Raw genomic sequence first — 25,560 nt, forward strand, 5'->3', positions numbered from 1 at the left:
GATCCTCAACCAACTTGAAAGAGCCTGTGCAAAACTGCAACGCCGAATGGGCAGCACTAGCACTGAACCAGCGTGCAGAGCTGGTGGAGACTCACCCAAGAAGACCTGTGCCTGTAATTGCTGCTCAATATTGACTTCACCGATCTGCAATTACCATATTTCATTTTCTCTGACATCTACCATGAGCTTACACGTAGAAGTCTTCAGTCGGAACATAAGTGAGTTAAAAAAAGGTGTATGGATCATTTTGTGATTTTGCCAAAATGGGCACTGTAGGGTCTGAATACATTTGTAAAGCACTGTGGTAGAAGATTATATGTTTTCATCTTGCATAGGATGACATTACAATTCAAATGGATATTGTTACAGCATTACTTAATAGCCACAAAGGCAGTGCAATAAAACACAGATTAAAGCGCTGCTTGGCCAAGGCCCCCAGGGACTGACACAGTGAAGGATTTTCAACGCATCATAAAAATGTATGAGAGACACGAGATGTGCCAGTTGACAGAAAAAGCTCAAATGTAATGACCCTGCCGAAGCACTGGTTCAGTGCAGAGCTGACTCTCTGGATCCCAACAGGAGTGAAATCTCTGTTCCTCCAGTGGAATCAAGACTATGAATAGTACTCAGCTACTCATCTTTCTTACAATCAGCTTTTATGTTTGGTAGACACTAATGGCACTTTATGGATAAAACTAAAATATTTTTGCAATTCAAAAATATTTACTGAATGATGAGTTTATGTAAACAATGGCACAAAATTGTAGTTGTTTAAGTGTGTGATCCTAAATGTGAGTTTTTATGGTTTAAAGTGAAGTTATATTTAAGTGTGTGATCTTAAATATTAGTTTTTTTTATTAAATGTCTTTAAACATATCACAAAAAATAACTTAGCATGTATTTAAAATTCTCTGGAGAAAGTGCAACTGTTTATTCAAAGATCAGAAGACTTTATAAAAAACTATGAACTTCAGGTATATTTTAATTAAATTAAAAAAGACATCTTTAGAAACAAACTGAACTTTCAACCTTCAGCCTTCAAGTGTAATTTTATGGGTTGCAAATACCATTATTCTTTTTATTGCTTATAATGTCTAATGTTGTTCAATGAAAACAGAGCAAGCATGCTTTATCGTGCAAGAAAGGTGATTAAAATGAATTTAAATAATTTAAATTACACAATTTACATAAAGCAAAAGTATTCAGTGTGACAGATAGTGCTTTTTGTTTTCTAGAATCGTGTTCTCAGCACATTATATCTTTGAAACTATAGACAAACAGTGTCGCTATCTGAAACTGGTGCAAAGCTAGGCAATTCATGATAGTCTGTTGAGCGTTATTGTAGATAGAAGCCTATTAGCAGAAGAAATAATGTCACAAGGTTTCACTGAACTTCCTTTATACAAGTGCTGTACCGCAACACCATTTAACATAGTTTTCAACTGCTTGGGGCGAAAAGTGTGCAATTTATGTACATATAGGGTTATGTAGCATATATGACATAATGTTTAGAAGGTTCAAGTAGGAAGTTGTCTGCATGAAAGATTCAAAGGAATAATTAGAGGTTAATTCCGTGTTGAAGAGTAGAAAGTAGAAAAGGTAGAAGAAAGGTATGTGCCTCACACCTAAAAGGCTCAACAACCAAAACATTTTTATGATCTACTTTTCAGAATTGTACAAATTGACCTCTGTCTTGTCCTTTGCATGTCATGTTTAAATCCAAATATGTCTACACCTTTAGGGCACTAGCATTACATTTCAGACCACCTGACACAGGTGCCCAGCTTTCGCCTTAAAGACATTTATCACAAAGACAATCTATTTAATAAATTACTACAGTACTCAAATAATATGCTTTAGTTTAGGATGAAAGAAGAAAAAACGCTTCCTTTCATTTCTAATGTTGCTGCTCTCCCTACATCAAACTAATTTAAAGTCATGTTAGTTTTTTCGATCCACTGATTTTCTTACTGCTTTATCCAAAACGGCAGCTGCTGGGGAGCCGGAGCCTATTCTGTCAAGCAACAGGCTCAAGGCGGGATACACCCCGGACAGGACACCAGTCCATCACAGGGCACACACTCACACACGCTCACACCGGGGCTGACTTTCCCAGAAGCCCATTAATCGACCGGTATGTCTCTGGACTGTGGGAGGAAACCAGAGTACCTGGAGGAAATGCACACAGGGGAACATACTGTACAAACTCCATGCAGACAGCTGCCTGGGAATTGAACCTGAGGCAGCAATGCTACCCATTGCTCCACTATACAAAATCTTGTCTCTGTAGGTCTTTAATAAATATACTAACCAGGAAATAGTTTTCATTATCTTCACTGATTTCACGGGCCTGTATTTCACACATTGCACAATTCAATTTCCATGTGAATGTTCGAACACTGGGTGTAGAAACACATACACGTTCCTTTGAGTGTCTAAAAGTGACATTGTTATTCCTGTGGCTTTTCAATACTATTAAGTATTTGAAGCATGCTGGCCCATGACCTTGAGCAGCCCAAATCCTTGCTCAGATTGATCAGTGGGATGTATCAGAAATAGCAACACAAATAAGAGCGACACGTACTGCAATTAGAAATTAAAATAATGACTAATTATGTGACGTATGCACATTATTGGACAGTAATGAAACACATTAGCATTTGGCAGCCATACTGTGCCAATGGCAATTTGCTTTTAATGGGAAAAGTTTCATTATTTGCATTTCATTTCTTCCTATGTACACATATTAATGCCAATTTACTTCTTTGTGTAACCATATCTAATGCTAAAAATATCCGAAAACGTTTGTTAGATATGCATATACAGTACATATCTGACAACAGTTCTAAGAATTTGTCCAAGAATGCAGTTTAAGTGGTTTCACTTCTAAACACATGTGAAATTAGGAGCCCTTACCTGCTTTGAACAGAATCTTCTGGCTATTCACCTGAATTGTACTGGTCGTCCTTATAAAGTTCTCAAGGGATGGAACATGCATTAAATATATGAAAAGTCCTGTTTATCTCAGAGTGTTACTAAAACTTTAATGAATCGCTTTTGCTTTTCTCATCTGTTAAAAAAACAACCATTATATCTATTATCTGAGACTGTACTGCAGCTTTGCTTTCCAAGATTTCGTATCTTTGTGCAAATACAGTGAATTCCCTTGGAACCATTAGCTGGATGCTTCAGGATGCACATAGAAGTTATTAATTTATTTGTCATGTTTAAGTGTTTGAAAGTTTTGTGTCGAGAATTACACCTTTATGTGTAAAAAATGATGAAAGAAAAGTTCCATCTTTCAAGAAAAAACTTTTTTTCTTATTGATGATATTCTTATTTTGAAAATATGCATGTACGTGTAACCTATATAACCATTCAACCCATTTCCAATCACTCACCAGTGATTTGTGACTAACAGAAATAATAAATATGCAAATAATTTTCTCATTAAAAATGCAACATCAGGAGTATAAAATAAATTGGCAATATAAGAATATATTTCCTTGAGCACCTCCTACTGACCCCACTTCCAGCAGTAACCTTAGCTTTTTCCCAGATCTCCCATTCAGGTACTGACCAGGCTCACACCTACTGCGCTTCAGTAGCTTGTCAGTTGTGAATTGCAGGGTGATATGGCTGCTCGCCACAATATACTGTACATACAATCATTTCCACTACCAAATTATTTTACGACCATTTAGTGTTTGCAAAACGTGTTTGCAATAGGTGACATGAACCATTTATTATTCGACAGCATGGCTTGTAAAACGTTGCACAAAAAGAACTTATTACAGATCTAGAAGATATGAATACACACCGGTTAGCAAGGCGATCTCTAAAACATGATTCCAGACTGGAACCTGACAGACTATGTGAATGGTAAGTTAAACCGGGAAAACAAGGTGTTCAGCTCAGGAAAACAGCTAGACTAACTTGGAACAGAACAGGATGTCAGAATTTTAAAGGGGAAATATCATATGTAAATTAGACGTACAGGCTCGCATTTTGTACTTTACTTTTGTGCTACCTTAAAATAAAAGAGCCATGTAAAAGCTATTTCTGCTCTGGGCAGGATTTGAGACTTCTATTATGTGTAACACGCTTACAATGGAGGACTTATGTGGGAATTTGGAAGGGCAGATCAACATCTTCTAAGAACTAGGTTGGGGAATCAGTTGAGCTTTGTGTCCGAACACACTGCACTCTCTTCAGAGCCATGAAAATCACTTCCGACTGCACCTGGATTTCCTTGGACACCTTCCATCCTACAGTATCTATGGGTGACCCTTCTTTAACTGCACTTTTTGGGTGAGACCAGAATTCTAACTAGTCAGAGAACATGGGCGCCTTAACTTTGTGAGCATATTTTTGGTGGGTGGAAAACAAACTGTCTAGAAATCTATCCTCTGTTAGCATAAATCTTATAACCACACTGGCGGCCACCAGCAGCAAAGCTGTCGCTCAGGAATTGTATACTATATGAACAAGGCACACGCCAGTACGACTTCGATAGTGATTTCTTAGTTGTACATTTCAGTAAAGAATAACAAAGTAACATTTTGTCAAGTGTAAGAATGCTTGTATTTTACGTTTACTACTAGACTGAGCAACTGTCAACGTGCGTGCAATATACCGGTTGTGCTATAAATCAACCTTAATGGAAATACTACTATCCTAACGATATTATATAATAAAGATCTAGAAAATAGAAGCCTTAAAATATCTTAAATAAAAAATATGTTCCACAGGGCCATTTCTTCAAATCGGTTTTCCTTTGTAAAGACGCAGGTAAAAATATCTTATCTTCCAGTCGATAAAGCCAGTGAGTCATTTTCGACGGTCTTATCGCATTTAATGAAGGTACCCAGTTGTAAATTAAATGTAATGTCGCAGATGGTGGGGACCGAGTTCTTTTCCAAATTCAAAAGCAAGACCGAGGAGGCGAAAACTAAACTGTCGACAGCAACAGAGCTGTGCTCACGGTATGCTATATCACATCACTTTGCAATAATTTAAATATATTGGTGTTTAGTTCATATGTTTAAGCCCCTGGCTTCAGACAAATAAGGCATTTCGTATACTCTTATCAATAGTAGTGGCTTTGTACAAGTTGGTCTCCCCAAGTCTCTCTTCATGTTACAATCTGTTATTTTGGTATGCTTTTTAAAATCCCCTTGTCTGGAATGATCTACTCTTTGAATTTTGCCTTTTGCCGCTGTTATTCGAAAGTAAGAGCGTTTGCCTGCTGGTCTTGCATTGTTTCAAAACTGGTGTTGTCCTCTATCGCCAGTGACGTAAGAGGACAGATGCCCCTTCTTTTTTGCAAAATATTTTCTATGAGCTTTGCTGTTAGAATTGTTGTAAATGTTTATTAACCAGCCATAAATAACGGGGGAGAAAAAAAAACATTTTTCGTCTTTAATTCGAGCAATTACAGACCACGACACTCGCAAACGTCGTTTAATTCTACAATGCTCGCGCGAACGCACGTCTCTATTCTTATATAAACCGGTTTTAAGTGCATGACATTATAGAAAGGTGATGTTTGGGCGCTGGAAAAAAAAAACGTATTTGCTAAAATAACTTTAAAATAAGACGTCAACTACAAACCGGCCCAAGTCCCGGAGATCCACGTCACGTTTTTCGTGTCTCCGCTTGGCTGATGGTTGAAAAAGTCTCTTTACCTGAAAAGCACTCCGATGTATTCCTCCGCTGGGTCAGTAAGTCTTTTCAAAAACGCATTTCCTTAAAATCCCTGTCATAGCACATTTGTCCCCTTTTCAAAAACCGAGCGCCCATATTGTATTTATAGTTCAATGAGGTTTCGCCCAAACCTGATTTTTAAGGACTAGAGACAACTTAATGTTTAATTAGGAACTACTTGTCTGAGGGTTGTTGACAGGCGGTGCTAGGGTCTCTCTCAAACATGGCCACCATGATGGAGTGAATGCAATAACTTTAAATTCAGATTTTTTTTAAGGGGAAAACTCCTTTTTCTTGATGCAAAAAGGAACATTTTGCTCGAACACGACACGCGTTCTTTTCAACTCAATTTGAACGCTGGGAGGAAGTTACACGGAGGATTTAATAGTGGTGTAAGTTGGCCGAGAGCTGGAAAGAAAAAAAAAGAATTACATCGGTTTCGTAAGCATTTTCTTTTTTTTCCCTTGTATTTTTCTTAATTCCTCTCTTGGAAGTTTCGTAACAGCGGAAGATGGATACATCTCGGTTGTTTTTCGGGTGAAAATTAAATGGGGATACTTCTGGGATGTAAAATATCGTTTCTCTTCCTTTTTTTTTTGTGTTTTGCAGTGCACTCCTGAAAAAGGAAAGTGATCTCTTTTAAAGGGAAAGAAACTGGGTTCGATGTTTGGACCCTATTTCACTTTAAAAAAAAAGAAACAAAATAACTGAAGAAAGCCCTTTCGGAATATAATTTTATGCCTTTGACACGCGTAAACTGCATTGGTTTCCTCCTTATTTCTACAACTGGAGAGGGAAATATCCCCACCCCCCACCAGCCCCCCTCCCTAAAAATACTAAACAAAAGTATTACATTTCTCATATGACATTAAAGGTCATGAAGGCAATAATTCCACACTTCTAGGGTTAAAAAGGTAAGATTTTTTGCATGTTTTTTTTTCCTTCTCCAATAACAGATAACGAACGTTTTCCTTTGGGTATCCTGCGCCAGCGAACAGTTTCGTTTTGTTTTAATCGCAGCGGTGTGGGCATTTTCGAAACAAAACCTCCAGGGTGAATTTCACACGGCGCAATATACAGACTGGTCCGAAAAAAAAACTGTACGTGGAGCTTTGTGTGTGTGTGTGTCTGCGTGGGGAGGGGAACAGGGGGGAATTAACGTTTTTTTCCCCCTTCCTGGATTTGCTCCGGTTTCACCTCGTTTATTATATAATCACGATTTCGAAATGGTTGCAGGCGGCGTTTAGGTGCTTGGTCATTTCTTTTTCTTCTGTGTAAAAAAACAACAACAACAAAACCACCCACACTAAAGATAAAATATGAAGTCCCTGATGGGGAGGGGTCGATTTTGAACTGCTGAAAACCTCGATTTCTCTTGGCTTTAGTGCTGTGAACAGAAACAGACGGACCAAAGAGGTCACTTACCTATTGTGTGAAAACAGTGCAGGCTGCCTGCGTTAACACACAACCTTTTTGTTCACAAGGAGGGTCTCGTTTGTAGCTGCTCAGGCGTACCGTTCAGTGTTTTTTTTTGTTTGGCAAAAGTTGGTCTGAACTCTTTAACGTCGTTTATCCCCGAGTCTTTGTATGCACTTTTCTCACCTGATGCCACAATGACGCAGACAAGCTGTGAGATTCGTAACCTTCTCGTTACAAGTAACTCTGAAATGTATCTGGGAGAGTAGGGGCAGGTTTTTCTGTGGCCAACGTTTTTGAACCGGGCCTGAAGGAGAATGGGGGGGGGGGGGAGGTTTGTTTATGGCGAAAAATGCCATAACTGTCGAATGTTTACAGGTTGCATAACCGACCAAAAGAAAAACAAGAGTGGCGATTTTGTTTCCATTCTTGGGGTTATTGAGCAGTCACAACTAGCTCGCTGGTCTGTCGTGTGACGATATTCCTCAGGTTAATAATGGGAGTGCTCGCTGTCTCTCCCCTCCTTTTACTTGGCTGGTCGTCTCTTTTTAAATTTCGCCTCGTCTTTAGAGGCTAGCTGGTTGTAGTTCCACTTGGGGGGGAAAAACGCACCGTTCGAAACGTAGAAAAGTGTAAAGAAAGGTAATTTGACGCTTCGGAGGCTTCATTGGAGTCTGAGAGAGATCCAGTTGTTTCCAGAAGAGTGACTCTGCTCGACACGCAGCCTGTCGTTCGGTTTACCTTGATAGCTCTTTCCAAATCCTGGGTCTCTGCATTTCACTTGACTGTGTTCTCCAGGGTCGTCTCCTAGTCTAGCTAGGAATGACTTTCTCAGCGGAGTTGGTCTTGGGTGGTGTGGAGAGGAGCTAGGGCAGGTAAAGGCATATAAAGACGTGTATTTGAAAGTTATTTGTTTTTTTGTTTCACGTTTTTTTTAAACGCGCTAAGAAAGTTCAAATGCACGACTAAAATATTTTGGTTGTCAAAAGTCCGCACTGTAAATGTGCCACAGACTGGCGAGGTGGCAGCCGACTTCAGGTCTTCGTGTTTATACAGCTTTTTTAGCTTCGTCAAGTGGCCCGAGTCGTCGCTGCCGTGGAATTAAAGATTTTGTTTTAACGCCCAAAACAACGTGGAACAGCTGGAGCTGATGAATCTGGAGGTTTAGTGTACTAAACTAGACGGATTTCACTACCGATTTGTCTGACAAGAAAATTGGTTGGATTACAGGAGCCTATGACCGCCTCACCACCCACTCATCTCCCCCGTTCTTTAGCTCACAGATGCACTTTCTTTGGGCGAAATGCACAGCTACTTTTGAAGGGTGATGAATTCAATTCGGTTTTAGTCTACAGCGGTTTTTAGCTGCGTTGTTATAGGCAGTTACAGAAACGTGTAAGCAAAGCATAGCGCAAAATACCTACCCCCTCACCCTTTCAGCTTTACGTTGAAGGTTTAGACCCTAATCAGGGTACCTGGAATTACCTCACGCCAGAGTGTTTTTGTAGGTTGTCTCTTAAACTTTATATGTACCTATGTATACAAAATGAAGAGAGCACAGAATACATTTGATTGCTTTAAAATGCTCAATTGTATGCTTTTGAGTGTGAGTATCCTTTATATGCAAGACATTTTACATGAAGAATATACCTTGTAAATCTTCTGCAGTGATTTGTGTGTTTTTGGGACATCGGTATATATAATGTAATTGATCGTTATAGAGTACGCATTCTGAATTTGTTTTTGGTATTCTAAGGAGCACTGAGAGGTTTCCTGATATCAACAGTCAACGTTTTAAGCATAAGTTTCTGACGTCCTATGGGCTACAAGATGCCTATAAGTCAAAGCTGGGAAAGTCCATAGTCCATCATTGGTACACAAGCATGCAAGTGCAGTATAGACAGCCACATGCTGCACTGAGGTCACAGGCATGTTTTCCATTCAGGATGTACAGCAGTTGTCGGATCAGTGATGTTCTTCTGTTGCATCCACCCAGTTTGTCCCACAGGCAATGGATTAGCATCTAGCAGTAAAGCAGGTCAGGAATGATGTTGATCCCAAGCTCCCTGTAACCCAGTGTGAATATGAGCATTATTGTGGCAGAAATGTTAATGGATTCAGTTGACAGTGCTGTAACAAGTGGAAGAGTGCAAGTCTCTAAACTGTGGTTATAACTACATCGCCATATGCTGTGAGCAGCAACAAGCATTAAAAGGCTTTCCATATCATTATGCTCCTACAGCCAGAATGGTGTAAGGACCTCTTTTTTTATTTGAACAGGTTTATCCTGTGTATGAGTGCATTGCCATCGCCATAAGAGAAAGAAATGAAGATTTGTCTGAAAACAATCTTTTTGCCAGTGCCTGGGTGGTGATCTCAAGTTGGAGTGCAAATTCCAACATTAAAAGGTGAGCATGTCCGTGTACAAGACACTTTGACGATCCTCCGTTAGTGACTGGTTTACAGGTCAGAGTGTTGTTGGAGGAGTTAAGTCGTAATATTAGTAGGCCGAAGGACTGATTTGTATTTAAGCAACTGCAAAGAAACATGCCCCTTAGTCCACAGGGGATACTTAGAATTTGATAGTTTGTTATAGCCAGTAATTAACCTTGCTCCAAAGAGCAAAATTGATATTGTAAGGTATGAATGCTCAGATTGATAATTAGCGGAGTACCACAGGTGTTTGTACTAGGACACTTGGTCTTTGTAAATTATTCATATCATCTAGATTCTGGTATGATTAGTAGACTAGTTTAATTTTCCTGGAGTGATCTATGTTTGTCTAAAGCAGTTTGTAGTTGCATCCATTTATATACCTGGGTATTTTACCAAAATAATTTGGATGTAAATACCTTGCTTAAGGGTACAACAGCAGTGTCTCTACTGTTGTTTGAACACGGAACCTCCCAAAACCTGGACTGCTCAAGTGTACAATCATGGGATTTTAAATTTTACAAATGCACTAGTAAGGCCTAATTTATTGAAAAAGTAAGTTTTCTTTTTATATGAAAGGTTCTTATTTCAAGAACAGGATGGATGAGATCTTTGGTCCAATAGATACTAAATACCAAGCAGCCTATATGGGCTGAATAGCCAGTTCTCATCTGTAACCTGTAGGATACAATTGCAGGGATGCCTGCTGCTTAATTATCTTTAAAGATAATCCCGTTCATTTGAGTCATCTGCTGCAGTTGTGTGTGGGTTCTGTGCCTCAGGTGTTCCTTCTGCCTCTGACTGTTCTATATGTGAGTCGTTACGTAGGTATGGGTGGGTCCTGGCCATTTACAGGTGTTTCCTGAACAGTTGGCGTGGCTGCTAGGCGTGGCTGCTTAGTGTGATGAAGGGATGGAATCCAGATGAAGATTATGATGTAACTGTGTTCGTGCCAGTAAGACTTGCAAAGTGGGGTCCCTTTTTCACTGAGCTGGGGGATTGCTCTGTAATCGAAAAGTTTGTCGCACATTTTGACATGCAAGCTCACACACTTGTGTTTCTTATTGCGTTTCCCGCGGTGGCGAAGGTAATAAGGTAGGGAAAAGGGACATAGCGTGCACAAGTCTGGTATGGTGCTACAGAGTGGTGTGGTCATCAGAAAACCTCTTATTTCTAGTAAGGGTCACAGTAACCCAGTATGTTTTCAAAGCACAGAGTACAAAGTGGGGATGCATCCTGTGTGACCTGCACACAGTGACAATTTAGCAACGCTACTTAACTTCATCAGTTACCGCTTGGGAGAGGTAGGAGGAACCGAGTTGGTTGGCAAAAACCCATAGGGAAAATAAAATTGTAGACTCTCCACAGAAGGTAAACAACTTTGGAATTGAATCCAGTTGTCAGGCTGCTGCCCCTCCTTAAAACATTGTTAAAAACATTAACTACATTGGCATTTACTATTGAATGTTATTTCTAAACTTTGTCTTGTTTTAAAACTCTGCTCTGTATTTCTTGGTATTTACTATTTGTTGCTTGCGAACCCAAAATCCCTATAAATGTGGGCATAATATAAAAGACTGCCCTCTTGCACTGGGTATGAAGAGGGCTTTGCCAGGTGGAATTGAAAATTGCAGTGTATCCAGTCTGAGTGCAACTTAACCTTTTATGTAAGTATGTCGCATACTCTTGTAATATCACACTAACACAGTGGTGCATTGGATAATCAATAATTAGGATTAAAACTGAGTGTTGTACTTATGAAGTGTTTCGATACACGTTCTAGGTAGTGTAACAGGTTTTCCTTTTTTTCTATTATCTAATGTTTCAGTTTTTTGGATTTTTTTATTGTATAACCTTTGCAATTTCTTTGCTAAGGACAAAGCAGTACTGAAATACTCTAGTCAATGCTATGCAATAAACAGAACTTTTTCCAAATAAAAGTTGAGGAAAGTTCATTTTATCGACTTTGGATGAGTTAAAGAGTTTGCCCCAATGTCTCTATGGAGTCCATAAATTCAGTATGCGTCTTGGTCATTAATGAGGATGGCAGATAAATTAAGTTTAATAACACTTCATTTGCATAGAATGTTTTTTTCATGGTATGCTGACTAAGTGCACTGCAGTTGGGTAACGTTTTTATCTAGTTTGTCTTCCTGAAGTAATGGATGTTTTTTTTTATTTTCTCATTTTAGGAAAAAACTAATAAAGACAAATGGTAAATGGTAATCAAGAGTATTTCTTGTATTTTACATTCTTAGTGGGGAAAAAATGAATTGTTTTAGAAATACATAGGACGGTAATCTATTCAGAGAAATATTGTTGTGGTCATCATTTGTGGTAAAATATATAATTTACCGCACAGAACAGAGGTGTAGTGTTTTATAGAAAGTTCCAGCAATCTTGGTCCAAATCCAGAATATGGAAAAAAAAAACACCCCTTAACTGTTTCTAACCTCAAGGGTTGGAAAGTAGTTCCAGATCTGAAAAAATAAATGGGTCTTGTATTCAATAGCCATATTAGTAACTGGTTTGATAGGTACCGCCTTTGGTGCAGAATATTAAGATGTGTTGCCTTGTAGACACCACAGTGTTTTTGGCAAGTCAGACCACAGCTGAGTCATCCTAACCTCAACCCCCCAAAAACAATCTTAGAGCCGTGAATCATGAAGTCTGAAAATTTAATATGTGGATGAGAAAAGCAGAAAAATTAAAGATATCTACTAATGTAAAATGAAAAGTCTTAAAACACTTTCTTCAGACTAGTCATAATCTATGACTGGACCCAATTTGAAACTAGTTGTGAGTCTGACAACAAAAGGTCTTTCCTGAATTTCCCCGTCTCCAAAAGAAGAGGCAATAGCATTTTCCTCTATGGTACGCATCTTCCTGTCAGAGACAATCGAGCACTTCCTTGTTCCTATAATTTAGTGTTGCATCAACCGCTGGTGGTGAGATAGGCTAATGATGACTGTAAAATGAAAGACCTTGGATTATGCAGTTTTAGTCGTGCAGAAGAAAGTTATCTGTATTATTTTAAGCTCTGTTCAGTGGTCTGTTGCTGCAAATCAATTATGTACAGTAATAGGCCTCACAGCATATCGTGGGTAAATCCTGCTTAAATCCAGTATCTATCAAAAGCTTAGAAAAGATTGTCTGCACTGTTTTTAATTGCCACATCTCTGTTTGAAGAAGAGGCACTAGAACTCATGTAGAGCATGAAGGAAACCAGTACAAGGAGCATAGGAAAAGACACTACATCTTTCATTATGTATGTTCTTGTTTATCAGGGAGAAAGGCATTTCGTTTGCAGCTCGCATTACACTCTGTACCAATAAAATCTGGAAAAATAGCCTAATTTAAAAATGAAATTCAATGTTGAAGGTTGTGTGCTACCCTGGGATTGTTCATGATGAAGCTTTGGAACACTGGTGGCTGCCTCGAAGTACTTTTGTTAATAGTTCAGTTTTGACAATAGATTTGACTGAAATAGTTTAAACAAAACAGTCTTATGTGGTTAATATAAAAATAACTATTTGAAATGCAGTTTAGTATTGTTTTTATGAGTTATTTGTGAGAACAGCCTACTGTCAAATTAATTTCAGACAAACTACTGTGCAAATGAAAAGTTCTTGTAGGATTGGGGTGTTTTTATTTAAGAATTTTCTATTTTATGGAGCTACTGAAATCTTTGGTTATAAATTCCGTTCTGCATATGGTTGGAGGTGCAAATAACCATGAAAATTTTGCATTATAGAATTTTTCTTGAAAGTGTTCTTGTTGCTCAATGCTAGAATTAGTTAGCAGTGATTAATGACATTCTAACTGTACCTTTATCATATTAACTTCCTGTGATTTATACTGTATGGTAAAGTCCTTAACTATCTTGCTCCTCCATTTTGGATTTTAATATTTGCCAAAACTGTGAAATATGTATTACACGTGTAGTTTCTGAAGAACTACCCTTGCAAATACAATCCAGAAATCATTAGATCTGTAACTGTCTTACGTTGGTAAAGGTAACCCAAAAAGGTTATTATGTTTATTTTCACTTATGTGGGGTTATAGCAAAATTGTAAGAGAAACTTTAGTGAAGGGTGGTTTTGTACCTTGGTTACATATACAGTAGTGTCTCGACATTTGCTAGTGCTCTGTGCACAGCTGTCGCGAACAGACATTTGTTCATAACCAGTCCCACACCTATACTTTTGCATAATGTACTACAGGTTAAATAAGTCACCCTTTCTCATATGATCATTAAAGTATTAATGTTTTGGCTTTAAGTTAATGAAAATAACATTGATCAACTAAAACAGTGATCACAGATGTATCCAAATCTGCTAAAATAACATGAATCTGATCTCTGCATGTAGTGGCCACCTGCACATTTTCTGCCTTGCCGGTTATTGCCTGCTCCGTGATCAGCATGCCGCGCTGTAATGAAAAGGGCAATAAAACTGTCAGTGAGCCCGTAAAGCCGTCTCCTAGCCTGTCATTCCTCATGCTGCCGCCTCAAAACCGGGAGTGTTCTCTGATACAAAGAAATCGCGTCGAGATGCTGATGCTGGGTCGTCTGCACTTGGCCAGGGCACAGGGAGAGGCTCGCTCATTAGCTAGATTCGTCTTGCGATTCTAGTTTTGATCATAGTCAAATTGCGCTGCCAATTTGGAAGTTGCGCCTAAGAAACTTTGGCTCGGTTTCATCCTGGATTTTGCATTCACACTGAATCGCGTGTAAGCGTTTTCAAGACTGTGTGCCCTCCATTTTTATTCATACTACTAATGAAATAACAGAAAACATGATCACTCTACTTGGTTATGGATCTGGCAATGTCTTGCTTACAACCAAGAAATGGTTCCTGTAATCATATCATCGCACAGATTAAATCTGTAATTGAATTACAGAAAGCATATGGGTCACACTTATCAGCACAATACTAAGTATTCCTTTTAAATAAAATCTGAAACAAATTCCCAATAACATTCTGCTCTTTGGGAGTGCTGGAGCTAAATGGAGGTCTAATTTCCTGACATTAAAAAGTTAACACTAAAGACATTAGGAGACTAAACCCTTCAACAGGACAAGAAATATATCTTTACCACCAGGGGCTGAGAGATAAGTAGCTCAGGTGGCAACAAGTGTATCTCTAACACAAACTGGCATCTTCAAGATACAAGTGTTGAAAACTATCATTCATCATCACCTGCATGAATATGCCATTTATGGCCAGGTTGAAGGCTGACACTCTTCTGAGACTGAGCCACAAAAAGGTGTCTTCAGTTAGTGTCTTGAATAAGACCATTGGAATCCCGCCTTTTAGTTAGAAGCAATAAATTGAGGAATTGGCACATTCTGTTACGAGTGAGAGAACGCTCGTATCTCCTGTGAAATATGGTGCGGGGTCTGTTATGTTTTGGAGTTGTTTTGCATGGTGGACGTTTAGGCCAAGTGCATGGTTCTCTCTCCCAAGAAGCTGAAGCATGGTGAAGAGTGGGCTTTCCAAGATTAAAGGGATCCAAATCATATATTCAAACCAGTGGCCACACATTGCTCTAGCCTTTGACTATGCCAGCAGATGCTCTGTTGTTGCACTGAATAAAATATGAAATATTAGAATAAATGTGAAAGTTGTTTTTAGCAGATGCCTTTATCCAGGCCAAAATGGATGTGCTGCAAAAAAAAATACAGAAGTTCAAAATCTGATATTTACCAATATCGGTGAAAAGAGATCATATCACTGTCTTTTAGTAAAGAACGAAAACATGGGCCAGGAAGGAGTCTTGTGTGGTGGAAGAATGTGACCCAGTGAATATGGGAGTGTTGCAGGTCCCATCTGAAAAGGTGGACTCTGAAGGATTGAGAACAGAAGGGAAGTAGTGCTAATCTGCTAAGAGGAGAATGCACCTAGGTGAGGATCACAATGACAAGCCAAGACCGGTTAAAAAATGTATTACCCTTTTCTTTAAAAAGGAAGAGGACTAATAATGAGGTCAGTTCTCATTATTATTACTTGGAACTCTTGCATGGGCCTTATACCTTTCTGTAACAAAGTCTCTCTAAATTGAAACATCTTTTCTGTACCTTATTTCTGAGATCCTATAACTCTCTTGGCATTTGCTTTTAGGGATGACGGCAATTGCGTTTGACATTCATGTTAATAATTCCTTAGAAATGTCAAACCCTTCTTTAGGAGCCAGAACCATCGTGCTTCAGGAGCCAGATGGGACTACAGAAATCTCTGATGCTTGATGGTACACTTACCCTTTTAGTCCAGGTTCTGAGGTGTTTCATAGCAAATTGTCCCGTTAAAGAAGGGAATTTTTAAGTCATTAACAGTAAAATGTAGGAAAATCTTGTTGTGTAATTGACAGCTCCAGTTGGAATAAAACAGAGAAGACACTCCGCCCTCCAGGAGTGTGAGATCCCTGGTTTCAACAGTTCCTTGAGGTTCAGGATTTCTAGTTGCTTATACAATTCTGAAATAAACTTGGTGGGGGATAGTGTCTATTTAAATGAATTTGTAGTAGACGATTTAGTAATGTAGTAGACATTGTTAAATTTAAACAATGGTTAAAACCGGAAAAAACAGTACTTTTTAATTAGAAAGCTCAGAGGCTCAAAGGCGATGAGAAGGCCCTACAGGTACTTCAAAGTTAAATTATTAGATTACCTTTTCTTATACTCCATTAATTTTTACGTCGCATAGTAGACTACCTTCTGTTTTGTGGTTTAGAACAGCTAGACTTAAGTATTTCTCTTTAATAAGAGCCCCCCCCCCTTCATGTCTATATGTCTGTGTATATGATGATTGTGGTGGGTTGAATTCCCATTTCGTGCTTGGTAAGGAAACCAGCAGGCGCCTCTATTAGTTTTCAAACACTTCGAGGACAACCTGATTCTTTTTAGCCCTGAATGGCCAGTCCTGGTCCTGAAGGGCTGCTGGGTCTGCAGGTTTTTTTAGGCATCCTCAAAGCACCAGCACCTGAAGAGTTTGAGGAAGCAGGTAAATTGGTCCTATTAAGCCCCTGATGAGCTGATTGAGCTTGTTAAGAGCCGAGTTGGAATGGAAACCTGCAGACACACAGGCCCTCCATGACCAGAGTTGCTTATCCCTGTAATATAAACAGTGTCCCCCTGTTAAAGATTCGAAGGTCTTTCTCATGAACTATTCATGTTCAAGGATACTTGTTGTTTTTAATACTATGGCCTATAACTCCAGTGTGAAGTAACTAAGATCTTCTTTCCCAATAGAGAGGTGTATTGTTTTGAAAAGGCATAGACTGAAGCCTTGCTGCATCTCATTTTTCAGGAATTTCAACTGCTCACTGGATTTTGCATCATCGAGTTTAGAAAGCATATTGTGCTTATTTTGGGGTGTTTAACGTATTTTTCCCCGAATTGTTTTACCATTGTTTTCATTCTGAATAAATGGCAACCTTTATTATTATTTTGGGTTTCATTTTGCCTGCAGATTTTCTAATTGCTTCTGCTTTCTAATCCACCTAGCATAAGGTGAAAACGTACATGTTTTCACTGAAACATGGATAGGTCCATCTCCTGTATATTGTCTGTAAGAACACAGCATAAATAGCAGAACTGAGATGTTGCAGTTAGAACTTGACGTGTAAGCCTGCAGTACTATCACTGACAAGTGCTTTGTCTGTTGGCCCTTGCACAGTTGTTCACATGTTTGAGTGAAATCTTAAGAACTCCTGTTAAGGTTCATAAAGAACTAGTAGTTCTATAAAAAAAGACCCCTTTAACTTCTTTTTCACAAAACAGTAATGAAAATGGCTCTTCAGAAAGCCACTGCTGCCTTCAAATAAAAACCTGAATTACCCACAAACTTATCACATGTCCTCTGTAAAACTCTTCAAGAAAAATCGCACAAAAAAGAGATTTCGCTTCACCAGAACTAATTTTCTTCCTAAGAAAAGCTTAGGCCTTAGGAACAGCTGTTAGCTGTCTGCAGTCATGTCTGTGCTTACTCTACCAAATGACATTTCTATTGTCCTTACTCTTCTAGCAATACAAATTACCAATTAGAATATTTCTATTTAATTTTTCCAGTATCTGTAGTACCTAGGTGGTAAGCACTTCCAGTTATTATTATCCTTATGGACTTTAGATTTTATTAATGGAATGGATCTTCACGATTACTTTAAAATGACGATTTTGAGTTTCGAACAAAGGCGGTTACTTATTAACCAAACAGTATGGTTTTGTTGTTAAAAACAAAACCTGATACCATTCATTTATGATTTAAAGAATGCTGTAATCTTTTTAGTTTTAACTTATTTTCTTACATGGTTCAACAGATTTTGTGCTCGCTGCTTAAACCTAGTTGTCAAGTTACTTTTTTTTTGCTGTAGCTTGAACAGTTGTTTAAAAATGCACAGAATAAAGACATCAAGTTCAGGAGATAATTATGCCAGTTTTATATATAGGTTATTTAATGCTATCTTACGTTCTGCATTTAATAACTTTCTTAACTGTATTGATGCACAAAGCTTAAAATATTGTTTCCTTAGCATGTCAAGGTAGTTTTTCTTGTGATGCTTCTTATTTTAAAAGCTGTTAGAAGAAGGATTGTATAATCCAGCCCAAAGGAGGAGGTTTTTTTTTTTATTTGCATGTTTTTAAGTACATATGAAAAAATAGTTCACACAGTCAATGTTTGAAGTCCAGTTTTCTTGTCTTTGTTACGCACTGCATTTGAAAACATGTAATCTAAAAAGTGCCTTTTGGGGAAACAAAATGAAAAACTCTTTGTTCTGTCTTGCAGTGTACACTGAGCTGTTTTTTCTGGCAGTGATAAATGTCAATTTTCTTGGGTTTGTAATTAATGGAAACGTTAAAAAAAAAAAAAACATTTTCAATCAGAAGCAAAAGTTTGTGAGAATCCGAATACTTTTTTGTATTTAATTCCTAGCCCGTTTGTTTTGATTGTCCAGTATTTTAGTTTTCCATGCAAGTTGATGGGTGTCGAATCGCGAGCAACCGGAACTGCAGCACATCTCTGTGCTTTTGAAGTCCCATCTGTGTTTCTGATATGGCTGCAGACACTCATTTAAACTCTTTCCCTATCTCTGTTCTCCCAGTTGAGCATTTTGAGCACTTCAATGTTTGAGTTTTTCCTATTCTGTAGATGATACGGGGTTTTTTTTCACTCGGTGAAAAGCATGGTACCCAACACATAATGGAAGCAAGAAAGAAAATGGAAGAATAACTTGTGGCAAAGCAATTTCAAGAAAGTCCTTTGAAAACCACTGCCTTTCGGTGGAGTGTTTTTGGCAGGAGCTTGGATACTTCTTGGTTGGCTTCATGGGCGAAGTGCTTGTTCATGTTTATTAGCTGAATAGGAGTTTCAGTTCACAGGTTCGGTCTTCGGAGGACAGGTCTGAAAGGGTGTGCTTGTCATCACACTTATATTCTGTTCTGTAGTGCTGACACCTCAACACCATGTTCTTTGAGTACTTGGCACACAGTGTCTATGTTCCTTGTTTTATATGTGTTTCTTTATTTCAGACGAGTCAAGAAAGTAAAAAATGTAGCCTTGCCAGAATAGTTAAAAGCAATATTCTCAGCATCCAGACTCATAAACAACAAGTGGACTAAATAAAAAGTTCAAATTGGATACAGGATATGGAGCTACTAATGGTCGTTTTTATAAAACCCCATTTTTTTTACATTTGGACACAATCCTCAGCTATTACCAAATGATATGCAGGTCTAGGAAATTCTAAAAAACATGTACTTCTCATACATACATTGTCATTTTATTGCATGTCCAAGTAGTGGTATAAGGCAGCAATTATTTGTATTTTTTTTATTTAGGATTATATATTTTTAATTGACCCACCCTCCCGAGCAACCCCAATCCATGTTTAATAAAAATGACATTACCTTGAATATAAATCAAGCAACTGATGCTAATCATGCAAATCGCTCTTGAGGAAAATGAGCCGATGAAGATAATTGGTGTGAGGTGGTCAGTCTCTGATGTCATTTATTATTTAGCCTGGGTCTCAGTTTATATCATTGCAAAAACAATCTCACTTTAAAATAGGGTTTCAAAACCAGACACTTCCTGATGTTTTTTTTCTTCTAAGATCATATTTTGGAACAGATTCAAGTTAGAGTGAAACCAAGGAGTGTTACCTAAAGGTAACTCATGCATGACCCAGTGGTGGCTTGATAAAGTTAATCATGTTAACTGGCCAGAATCCTGGATCTGTCTGTTTTTCTGGCACCATGGATTTGGGGAGTATGCATGTGTCCCGTAAGGTTCCTACAACACCAGAAAGACTGCAGTAACATTGTCCTTGGCAGTTGAGTTCTGACTGTTCTCCTGACACAGGAGTGTATTGAAAGCAAGATTCAAATACACAGTATGTAATGTTTCTTCTAAGAAGGCAGTAAACTTTGTTGCAAATATTCAGCAACCATCACAGCAACACAATATTTTGTAATATTTCACCATAGATAAAATTGTATTTCCTCCTGTGATAGCCCTAGTCCAAGGTTGTGTGCGCTCTGGAGAAGGTTTTCTTCAAGGACCTCTCTGTATTTGGCTCTGTTCATCTTTCCCTCAATCCTGACCAGTCCCTGCCACTGAGAAGCATCCCCACAGCATGATGCTGCCATGCCTCACCATAGGCATGGTATTAGCCAGGTGATGGTACCTGGTTTTCACCAGACATGGCGTTTGGCATTCAGGCCAAAGAGTTCAATTTTTGTCTCATCGGACCAGAGAATCTTTTTCCTCATGCTCCGAGTCCTTTAAGTGGGCTGTCATATGACTTTTACTGAGGAGTGGCTTCCATCTAGCTGCTGTAGCACAGAGACCTGATTGATGGAGCTGTGCTTCCGACAGGTTCTCCCATCTTTACACAGATACTCTGAAGCTCTGTGAGAGCGGCCATTGGGTTCTTGGTCACCTCCCTGACCAAGGTCCTTCTTGTCTGAATACCCAATTTGACCGGACAGCCAGCTCTAGGAAGAGTCTTGGTGCTTCCAAACTTATTTCATTTGGCAATGATGGAGGTCACTGTGCTACTGGGAACCTTCAGTGCATTGCCAATTTTTATCCCCTTTTCCAGATCTATGCATTGATACAATCCTATCTTGGAGGTCTACGGAGAGTTCCTTGGACTTCATGGCTTGGTTTGTACTCTTCTATGCACTGTGATCTGTGGGACCTTATAAAGACAAGTGTGTGCCTTTCTAAATCGTGTCCAAGCAAGTGAATTTGCCACAGGTGGACTATAATCAAGTTCTAGAGACATCTCAAAGATGATCAAAAGAAATAGGATGCATCTGAGCTCAAATTGGTGTGTCATAGTGAAGGGTGTGAATACTTATGTAAATGGGAGATTTCCGTTTTTTTAAAATAAATTTGCCAAAATTCCTAAAAACATGTTTTCACTTTGTCATTAGGGGCTGTTGTGTGTCGACTGATGGCAAATTAAGAGTCGGTTCAATCCGTTTAGAAACAAGTCTACAATACAAAGTGTGGAAAAAGTGGAAGGGTCTGAATTCTTTCTGAAAGCACTGTATGTCCATGCTTCTTTCTCTCTTTCTATTTTGGAGTGACCTTGATTGTTTCTTTTCTTGATAACGTTCTTTAAATGATTTTAAAAGTTGACAAAGTAGAATTAAAAGTATCTCTGTTGACCTGTGTTCATATATTGAAGATACTTTCATTGTACATAAAGTAGTATTCCATTTGGATCCTTATGTAGTTACATAGTTAAACATGAATAGTACATCACATTACATGGTGGCATGTTATGTGTTGACTTTTAAGTGTTTCTTCTGCTTTTCATTATTTCAGCTGGTTTTACACCGGAAATGTATGGAAATTAAACTGTTTTATTCATCCTTTGTTTCTGGGATGTGACAGAGACGCACAACTGTCTTAAACTGATATCAGCTTAATACCTTGAGGAGGGAATTATGATGATAAAAGGGCCCTAAGCATATTGTTAAAATATTTTATTAAGCATACTGCCGGGTCCTTTTGGAAAATGAAATGTTAAAATAACTTGTTCTACAATCAGATTTACATTACCATGCTAATGGGTTTTATAAATCTAAGAATTCAAATATCCTGGAGGCTGATTTGCAAACTACGTTTCTGAAGAAAACGAGTAAACGGCTAATTAAAATTAAAACTGCGCAGAAAAACATTTTGAACTCGGCACTATTTCAATATGCAATTAGGCACATAGCTTTTCTCATTGCTAGTGTCTAATAATCAAACAAGTGACCTGAATAGTTAAATGAGCTTGTACCTGCTTAATACATTACTACAAAATTAATATTTGTTTTGAAGGTTTTTTAAAAACATGAATTATACAGTATGTTTCTTTTCTCACTGTTTGGAATAGTACATTTAACCCTGTGTTGCAGACACTTTCTCTTGATATGGGGAGGATTGACAAATGTTCAAGCCTTTAAATATTGTGGTCTCTAAATTTGGTGCGCACCTCTCACCATAGGACGGGACTGAAACTGATGATTTTTAGTTGCCGATGTAGACTTCAAACTGCCATGGCGTACAGATAATTGGCCAGTAAGGGATGTCCCTTCTCTTTGGCAAGACGCCTGGTGATGTGACCAGTATTATTGTTTGCAAGAAGAATTGGTCTTCTGTGGTTTAGCAAACTCTTAAGTGGGTGAAATTTGTTTTTACCCTTTGTTCTAGTAAAGCATGTTTTTTTGGGGTGGGGAATACCCAGTTGGGAGTTTTTCTTTGCTTGTCGCTATAAACCCCGCAACCATACATGGGAGACTAAGGAAGTATAGGCAGACTCCTCCAGCCTGTCCACCTTTGTTTTAATTGTCACTGGTAACCCAGCCCTGTGCTGGCAGGCAGATTGATTGGTAAAGAGGTGCATCACCACCAGAACTTCATGCCAACAAAGCTCTTGGGAAGATTGGAGGTTGCTGCGTTTCTGAGTCGCCGAGAGATCCCCGGCCAGCTGTTTACACACTGGCATCGCCACCCCACTAGATAACTAGGAATTGGCCGAGCGCCGGTGCTGCTTCAGGGACGCTAGTGACATAACCCAGACTTGATCCTGCACGTGGGTGGGCACCTTTAATCGTTTTGCCACTCAGGATGCCCCAGAACTTGATGTTTAGGCCTAATGTGCACTACACGTCGGATCTCTGTACCATCCACCAACTGTGTGTAGCACGTCTTGCCCCATTCTGAGCTCAGACCATTAGTCAGTCTCAGGAAGTGAGCACCGCACGCGAGGACCTGTCGCTGCTGTTCATTTTGCACTTGCTCACTCAGGGTGGCCCTCCGTCTTAGTTTGTGGAAAAAGTTTGTTTTTTTTTTTCTTTTGAAGGAGCTTTGGGCTTGTTGGAAAGTAAATGGTGATTGTCTTGACAGTGAGAGTGCAGACTAAATTTTTTTTTTTATTATTTGTTTGGATTTTAATTTTACCAGACTGTTGACATAAAATGTCAGTCAGCACTGGCGTATAGAACCCTCCCCCAAGGGAAGTGAGGAACAGTGGTGCCACTATCGGCCCTCTTCTCTCCCTCAGCACGCACTGTGTAAGCTTCTGAAGATTGTAAAAAAGTTTGGGGAAAAAATGTATTTAAAAGTAAAAGACATTTACTAATTACTACTGTTTTACTGAGGCTGAACCTCATGCAGATGGTTAAAGACTACATTGTACTTGAGGAAATACGTTTTGGGGTGAAACTCATTTTAATGTTCATAAAACCATAAATGTCTGGCAAGACAAATTCTTTGCATGTATTGAGCTAAGTTAAAGCAATGTTTAGAGAGCGTTTATATGACTTGCATGCGGGGAACTCGGGCATCACGTTTAGCAGGATTATTAAGCTTTTACCATGCCAGTGGCTACCCTCATCTTAGCTCTTGTCATCTTTCATTGTCTTTATATCACTTGCTGAAGGTTGCAAATCAAGCTTGCTTCTCCGAAGATGTCTGTGGAAAAAGTGTCAGTTGTAATCTGCTTTGCCAGTAGTTGCCAGCTCCCATACATTTGATGAATTTGCACTTTAAAGCTATTGCTCCCACGTCCAGTATTTATCATCACCTGTCAAAAAGCATTACCTCGAGAAGGTGATCAGCCTTGCGAATATTGGTTATTTCTCTTTGCAAAGTCACTGAATTGGGTATTTCTGGTTCACTATCTGCTAATTCCACTTACCGTAGGTTGAAGGCAGTTTGGGACTTGCTGATGAGTCATTGTTATAAGGCATCTCCTGAAGACAGTCTTAGAACCTTTCTAACCAGATACAGAATCGTGGATCATTTGTAGATCCCGTGTTAGGGTTAAGCTTTTCTTTAAGGACAATTGCCACAGAATTACTGCAGTGCTTTTTTTAAATTCATTGAAAGATCATTTTAATTGAGAGTGTATTTGCTGCCGAAAGCACTCCTGCATTGCTAATGAAAATGAAGAAAAATGTTTAGCATTGAAACTGAATAACCCTCCCCCAAAAAAGTTTAAAGTGTAGGTTTACTTGAGTGTTCTCCAACTCTGGTCCTGTGGTCTGGTAGGGTTGGTTGGCTGGTTTTTAAACCCTAAAAGTCCAGAAAAGAGTTGATTGAATTAATGCTCAGGCAAAATGGGAACCAGAAGAGAAAGCGCACTTTGGGAACTGAATTTCTTTTCAATTTCTGTACCCGTTTTAAATTAGTTAGGAAGTACCCACACAATGGGTGTCCTTATTGTTGGTCTGCCTTGTGTTCTCCAAATGGGATTAAATGGGTTATTTTACTTTTCAGACCCTTAAAAGCATGAATATGAGTGCTGAGAGAAATGTGTCCGCTTAAGTTGTCTTGGGTTAGGGCTTAGAGCCCTGTGCAGTTTGTGACGTGAGGGTGTTTCTAAACGTGCAATCAGTTTGTGACTGGTACACAATTTATATTTATATGTTAAGTATATATTAATTTAATGATGATTTTTGGACTCCTCTGTCTTGTTCCCCTACATGGTGTCCATCATGCCTGTGTTCTGCTCACATACCATTTTTTACAAGGTGGTAACCCACACTGGTTCAATCCCTGAAGCATAGCCTGTTCTGCTGCCTGTTGCACAAATAACACAGACCCCCCTCAACAGGCCAGGGTTTGTTTTATGGAAAAGGGCAGCAAGTTCTTCTGTTACTTTCTTAGCGTTTATAAGCTCAAGACCTGAAGATAGTTTGTGTGTGTAAAAATGAGTGCAACAAGAACTAACATTTCAAAGATTAATTTGGAAAATCAGTAAATACTAGTTTCTTCTACCTCTCGGGTTTACTTGAGTAACGTTGTGGAGTGACTTGAAAACTTAGATGTGGTTTCTGGACAGAATGGCAGCAGTTAAACGAGATACCTATAACACCTTGTTCAGCCGTTGAATTATGTCAGAAATGATGATGCACTTGCCTCTGACAAATGAGTCATAATAAAGTCTTCGTGTATTTGTCTGCCCAAAACGGAAATCTGGGATTTTATTGTACTGAGAGCTGAAGGTGACTCGAGGTTATACCCAGTCATAGCTTCCTCGCCCAGACTTTCCCAGCATGTCGATTTTCGTGCTCACCTCTTTCTGTGTAAGTTCTGTATTTAAAGTGTTGGGGTGTCAGAGTAACATCATACAGTTTAAACTGACGTCAATCGCAAATTATCCTGAATAGAGGAAATAGTGCTGTTTAGTTAAGGTATTATGGGTTCGTCATGGTTTGATAATGAATGTAAGATGCAGTTGGTTTTCATTTCTGCTATGGGCTACTGTATCCAGGCTATTCCTGTGAGGTCTCAGGTTTTACTGTTTGAGTGATACCTAGTGGTATTTGTAAGGTAGGAGCACATCCAAAATATCGGGTGCCTGCAACATCCTTCTGGTTAGGTTATGGCCCTTTCCAAAACCCAGGACCTGAAACATTAGGTTTTGCTGGTCAGCCTTGACCCAACTTTCCAATGTTTTTCCAATACAAATATGCACAGTTATGATTATTGTTTTAAGGAA

At 38.8% G+C, this 25,560-nt stretch overlaps 1 protein-coding gene across 13 annotated transcripts in view; it reads left to right on the forward strand.

Annotated features, from left to right (window-relative positions):
• Positions 1-5,814: 5,814 nt before the first annotated feature.
• kmt2ca (lysine (K)-specific methyltransferase 2Ca) overlaps positions 5,815-25,560 on the forward strand; it is a 157,301-nt gene continuing 137,555 nt past the window's right edge. For 6 of the 13 annotated variants that reach the window (XM_088643880.1, XM_088643886.1, XM_088643885.1 and 3 more), the window contains exon 1: positions 5,816-6,623. The gene's annotated coding sequence lies outside the window, so the exon portion shown is untranslated. Of the gene's footprint in view, positions 6,624-9,405; positions 9,534-25,560 lie in introns of all 13 variants that reach the window. The other 7 variants (XM_088643882.1, XM_088643881.1, XM_088643875.1 and 4 more) reach the window with 6 other exon arrangements.

This window comes from Lepisosteus platostomus, chromosome 8 (genome assembly GCF_059453375.1).
Source record: "Lepisosteus platostomus isolate fLepPlt1 chromosome 8, fLepPlt1.hap1, whole genome shotgun sequence".
NCBI lineage: Eukaryota > Metazoa > Chordata > Actinopteri > Semionotiformes > Lepisosteidae > Lepisosteus > Lepisosteus platostomus.